At 40.6% G+C, this 6,000-nt stretch overlaps 1 protein-coding gene across 2 annotated transcripts in view; it reads right to left on the reverse strand.

Annotated features, from left to right (window-relative positions):
- The window catches only part of bcl9 (BCL9 transcription coactivator), a 108,125-nt gene extending 102,813 nt beyond the window's left edge, over positions 1 to 5,312 (reverse strand). For both annotated transcript variants that reach the window (XM_079864628.1, XM_079864627.1), the window contains exon 1: positions 4,971 to 5,312. The gene's annotated coding sequence lies outside the window, so the exon portion shown is untranslated. The remainder of the gene's footprint in view (positions 1 to 4,970) is intronic.
- Between the last annotated feature and the right edge of the window lie 688 nt (positions 5,313 to 6,000).

Genomic DNA, 6,000 nt, shown 5'->3' on the forward strand with positions numbered 1-6,000 from the left:
GGAAAAAGAGAAGGAAAACAAGAATGCGACAGACAGGGAGAAAATGAGAGACAGACAGAGAGGAAAATAGTGAGGGTGAAAGAAAGTGAGACAGACATGGAGGGGAAATGAGAGGGAGATGGTAGGAAAAGAGAAAGAGAGAGAAAGAAATCGAGACAGACAGGGAGGGAAGGAAAGTGAGACAGACAAGGAGGGGGAATGAAACCAAAAAAGTAGGGAGAAAGAGAGCGAGACAGACAGGAAAGGAAAATAAAGGCAGAAAGCCACAGAAACCAAGAATGAGATAGGAGAAAATGAGTGAGAACGACTTCAAGAAACATAGAGGTACGAGAGACGGGGAGGAAAAGAGTGAGACGTGATGCTTTCTCTTCCTTAAATCAGTAGTTTGGTTTCACTGTGTATGTGCGTGTGTGAGGCGCCTGATGTAATCGGTCGTTGGAGTGTGCGAGCATGTCCTGTGTCACTAGTGGAGCGTAGCGAAAGCTGTGATTTACAGGAGGCTGCGAGAGAGAGAGAGACACTCGTTAGAAGTATGAAGATGCTGTGACCAGAGCCTCCAAACCACAATAAATGACATCTCCATTGCCATCTTTCATACTGAGCTTACACACAAATACCCGAACGCTCTGAACACCCACAACGTCCATGATAAAACATACATGCCCCCACAATGCATTTCTGCGACTGCTAGTTGTGGTAAAGTGGCCCATTGATGCTACTCAATAGTGGTTTTCGAGCATTTTACTTTAGATTTATTACACAAGCAGAATACTTCATTATATAACTGACGATTATCGCCAAGTTCAGTCCAAAAAATAAACAAAGTGCAAATGCCGCAGCCAGCCGGTGACAGCGCCCCGCTGCGATTGAATTATTTACGTCAGAGTTCTGACACAGTGTTCCGAGCGGATTTGCTCCACTTTACATCAGCGAACGGTGGGTTGTGACATCAGCACTCGACCTGAGCCAGGCGTTCGGCATTCTGCTAGCGCCTGTCATATTAATCTGGCTAGCCTCCTCCTAACGTCTGTCACGCTAAGGTAGCCGCCTCCTCTCTCGTTCTCTGCGCTCTCCTCCTCCATGACATGAATACAAATGTGCTTTAAAAAACCCAAGGCATCATCTCTCTGCACCCCACCCCCTCCATCTCTCCCTCCATCCCCACATCTTTGTGTGATAGGCACCTCTAAATGAATTTGCAATCATCTCGGCGGCTAGGCACACAAGGCTAGCGCGCACATTTCCACCTATTCAGAAAGATATTAGAGCAGAGGATACATCGGAAGGCAAGGGCACTCAAAAGAGGGATGCTTTTCAAAAGAGAGATTGGGAATCTTTCTCTTTTTTTTACGTCTCGAAAATCCCTGCTGACCGAGATGCGCCTTGTCTCCAATGAAATAATGAAACAATTATGACCGTGCACACGCGCATCCCAGAATTAACTAAACTGTCATCTAACTAAATGTGTTTTATGTTTGCTGTGAGTTATTAGCCGTCCCCTTAACACACTCGTAATTTATGCATTGGATATTTGACAACTGTGAAGAATAAATCCATTTATTTCCTTTGGTGCTCTCTCTGGAGGCACATCTCTCCATCCTACTGATCAAATCCCAACCCCTCCCTCCATTTCTTCTTCTCCTCCTTCGGTAGCAGATCTCCAAGGCCTCTTATTCCTTCCATTTCTCAGTCCAAACCCTGCAATCTACCTCCCTCATTGGCACACTCTTGGTATTTATTGGAAAGGCATTTGGATGGATCTCGCCATGTCGGATTATAGCGTAGACAGATTTAATTTGACGCGAACAAAAAAGTATAGAACTACAGCTGAAACTGAAAGTTGTTTTTCTGGTCTAAGCTTTCCCAGCCTAGTTAGGCTGGTTTGAGTGTTTTCAGGCGGTGCTCGTTAAACTTGGTTTGGCTGGGACACCTAATGGCTGACCAGCTAAACCAGATGAACACCAGCTTGGCCAGGCCAGGAGACTATCTAGACCAGATTAAACCAGCGTATGTCATCCTGAACAGACTTCTATCCCTCACAGCCTTTGTTTTCATCCGCTTTATGGAAGAAAGTAGGCATATTCCATATCATAGTTTGAACGGAAAATGGTGTTTGGTGGCCAAGGATAGAAATACTGTAACTAAGCTGGTTTACTGGTCTAAGCTGGTCTCCCAGCCTAATCAAGCAAGTTTTAGAGTGTTCAGGTGCTTGTTAAACTTGGTTTGACTGGGAAACAAGATGGCTGACCAGCTAAACCAGATGAACACCAGCCTGGCCAGGCCGGGAGACTATAGACCAGATTAAACCAGCGTATGTCATTCTGAACAGACCTCTATCCATCCCAGCCTTTGTTTTCCTCCTCTTTATGGCCGGAAGAAGGAATATTCCATATCAAAGTTTGAACGGAAAATGGTGTTTGGTGGCCTTGGTTTTATAGCGTAAACTTCAGCCAGATTGAATTTGCTGCTAACTAAAACTAGGTTGTGAAGGATAGAAATACAGTAACTAAGTTGGTTTACAGGTCTAAGATGGTCTCCCAGCCAGGTTTTAGAGTGTACAGGTGCTTGTTAAACTTAGTGGATGGTGTAAACCAGTGTATGTCACACTGAACAGACTTCTGCCCCTCACAACCTCATTTTTATCTGCTTTATTGTCTTAAGGTGACATATTCCACGTCAAACTTTTTGAATTTGGTGGCCTCTGGTTTTAGGCATATAAGGATTAAGATTATGGTTTGATTGACAGGAATATTGCTCGAAAGACATCATACTTGGCAAAATATCGGTCACCTCCATTTCAAATCATCATAGAGCGAGGTATGAAGAAGACATTTGACCCTGTGCTCTTTACCTTTCTCATGCCCTCTGTTACGACCTCTCGCTGTCAAGCAGACTGACATCAACCGCAAGACAAAACAATAAATAAATAAATAAACAATGAAGCAATGTCAAAACTGCAGGATACATTTACATTCTCTATTGGCATGTGTGATGCTTTTAAAACATGATTAATGAGCTTTCGCAAACCACTGTTATTTTTATTCCACTTGACTTTCAGTTTGCGTGTAATTGCTCTTAAACCCAGGGGACATATAACCATTATATTCACATCAAATAAAACACTATGTTCATGTTCCTCTGCTCCATCTCAAACATCATAAAAATCTATTAAACTGTGTTGCTGTAAATATTTTAATAAAAACTATTATTACATCATTTATAAAACTGTTGCTGTTTATACATACATTACATGGTCCACTGAAGCCATAGTAAGGGATTTAGTTTAAAGATTTAAGTTGTAGTTTAAAGGTTTTGTAATGCTTTTATAAAGTAGCAACATGCATTTTGAATAAATAGTTTTAAATCTATGTTTACTGTTGCCAAAAACACCTCAACTTTATATAGAATGCACATTAATATTCAAAGTGTAGTCACAACTGTATGTTTATCACAATTTTACAGTGGGTTTGAAACGTGGCTCAGCCAATCAGAATTTAGAGTCAAAAAATTTGTTACACTTTACAATAAGGTTTGATTTGTTAACAAGAAATAACAATGACAAATATTTCTAAAGCATTTATTAAGCATAGTTAATGCTGAATTCAATATTTACGAATACATTTATTCAATTAAAAGTGGTTTAATGGATTATTTAATGGATCTGAGTTTTTATTTACCTAGTTAATTTTTCTCACTTAGTTAAAAAACATGAATAAATACGGTATTGCTCATTGTTCGGTAATGTTATAATACATTAACTAACATTAAGAGATAAGACCTTATTGTAAAGTGTTACCAAACTATCTACTTTATAATGATATATTAGTCATCAATTACTGACCTACTGCCTTTATTACTCAATAATTTCCACAATCTTTGGAACTTTATGAAAAATAGTGTTTCACGTGATACCTAAATTATTGTAAATAGAAAACTAAAGTCCTCTCAATTTTGAATTACAACTAGGAAACCTGAGTAACAGAGAGTAAACTACCTTGCTATTTTGGTCATATACATTTATGTATATCTGTAACCATTTGCTGCATGTTGTACATTTTTACACAGCGAAATGAACATGAGTATGTCCGTTATCAGCCATGTTTCTTTTGAAATCTTGAACAGGAATAAATAGAATCTTCTGACAAGCAAGTAAAGGCAACATATATCCTGCAACCTATGGAATAAAAGACATTGTAGTGCCCATAACTCTTAACAATAAAATATTAATAATAAATAAATAAATAAACAATTGTTTTGACTTTTCCAACAACTGGTTAATACAACATATAAAAGCAACAGAAATTGCATGTGCATGTCACACCGGTGACAATTGGATAACCTTTAGCGTGAGAGACGGGCAGAAAGAAAGAGAAAATCACTGCAGGTTTTCGGAACAGCTGGTAGTGTAAAAGCAGTCTGCTACCACCATGGAGGGCACAGACTGAGAAACCCCCCAGGCAGAATAGAACCGCCCCCAAACACACACACACACGGCTCCAATCATTGCACAATTCACTCGCTGCCGAGAGTGACAATCCTGACACATACAGAAAGAGAAAAGCTCTTGTTGCTTTGCAGCCATCACACACATGGACTGCTTGAATAACCAGACAATAATGAGAGGAGAGCAGAGGAGGTTTATACTGGCATGGAGGGCAACTCATCCAGACTATCCAATGACACATTCCAAACCATCCACTCCCCCCTTCACCCCCTGCTCTTTCCACATATCCATATATCTTTTCAAGGACTAAGAATAACGGAGCGTAATTGTTTTTACCCACGCTCACGTAGACGCTCCAACCAGGAATAACCACAATAATAGCAGCACGCAACTTCAGTACCAACTCTGGGTCTACTCGTTTTTCGCACACCCACCCCCCTCGAAAACAAAAGAGAGAGATAAAGTAAGAAAGGCGAATTTAAAAAAAAAAAGAGTGATCTGGTGCTGAAGAAGATACAATACTCACCCCCTCTCTTTCTCTGTCACTCTATCAGCCCCCGTGTATGAGCGTCTCCTCCTATTTCTCTCGCTCTTCTCCCTTTCTGTGTGCCCTCTCACACACAGCAGCCATACAAAAACACGTTCAGGATCATTTGGGTTTTCATCATTTGTTTCTTCTCTTATTTCTCTCCAGGCTTTTGTACCCCTCCCTTTTGTCCGTGCTGGCCCAAAAAGTGCACACACATCCACACAAAGGGCTGCTCTTCCCTGCAGTCCCCGGTCCCCTTCAGCATCTAGACACTAGGACAACATCAAAGCAACTTGGGGGGAACACTTCAGGGGCCTATTGTCTCCAGTCTGATCGTTTTTTCTCGCCTCCGTCCCCCCCTTCGCTTTTGACGCCACTTGGTACGGTCCGTGCATTCAAGCCAAGCAGCTTTCACACATGCAGGGGAAGCTTGTCTCAGGCAATTGCTGACAAGCTACAAACAAGGCAGCCATCCCCCTTCACTGCACACATACACTCTCACACACTCGTGTGTTAACAACTCGCTTCTCTCGCTGAGACTCAAGCCCTCTCTTACCGGACGCTGTTGAGCCCAGCAACATCATTCACGCCCCATATCTCTCTATCGTACTATCTCGAAGTGTGAGCTTCAGCATTGGGGAAACTTCTTTGAAACTGTCTTGGCAAGCTTTAACTACAAGTTATGTTTTTGGGGAAAGAAACTACACAAGCTGCGATATAAAGGGGGGGTTATATATTTTAAATAAAATTATCAGAATATATTATTAAAAAGAGCAGTCCATACGATATCAATTAGTTGATAGCATCAAATGTAATATATTAACACAAGGACTGTGAAAGTTAGACCGTTAACATATGCGATTAATTCATTTTTATATAATGTCATCAATGCATATATTAAATGTAATCCTATAATCTGTGTGATTTCTAAAAACTAAAGGTGTGGAGCAAAAAAAATATTAAACATTTTAATCAACTGAGAGCACTAAAATTAATACAAATTAATTTATATTCAACACTAAACAAA

Source organism: Squalius cephalus, assembly GCF_949319135.1.
Source record: "Squalius cephalus genome assembly, chromosome: 2".
NCBI classification, from domain to species: Eukaryota; Metazoa; Chordata; class Actinopteri; order Cypriniformes; family Leuciscidae; genus Squalius; species Squalius cephalus.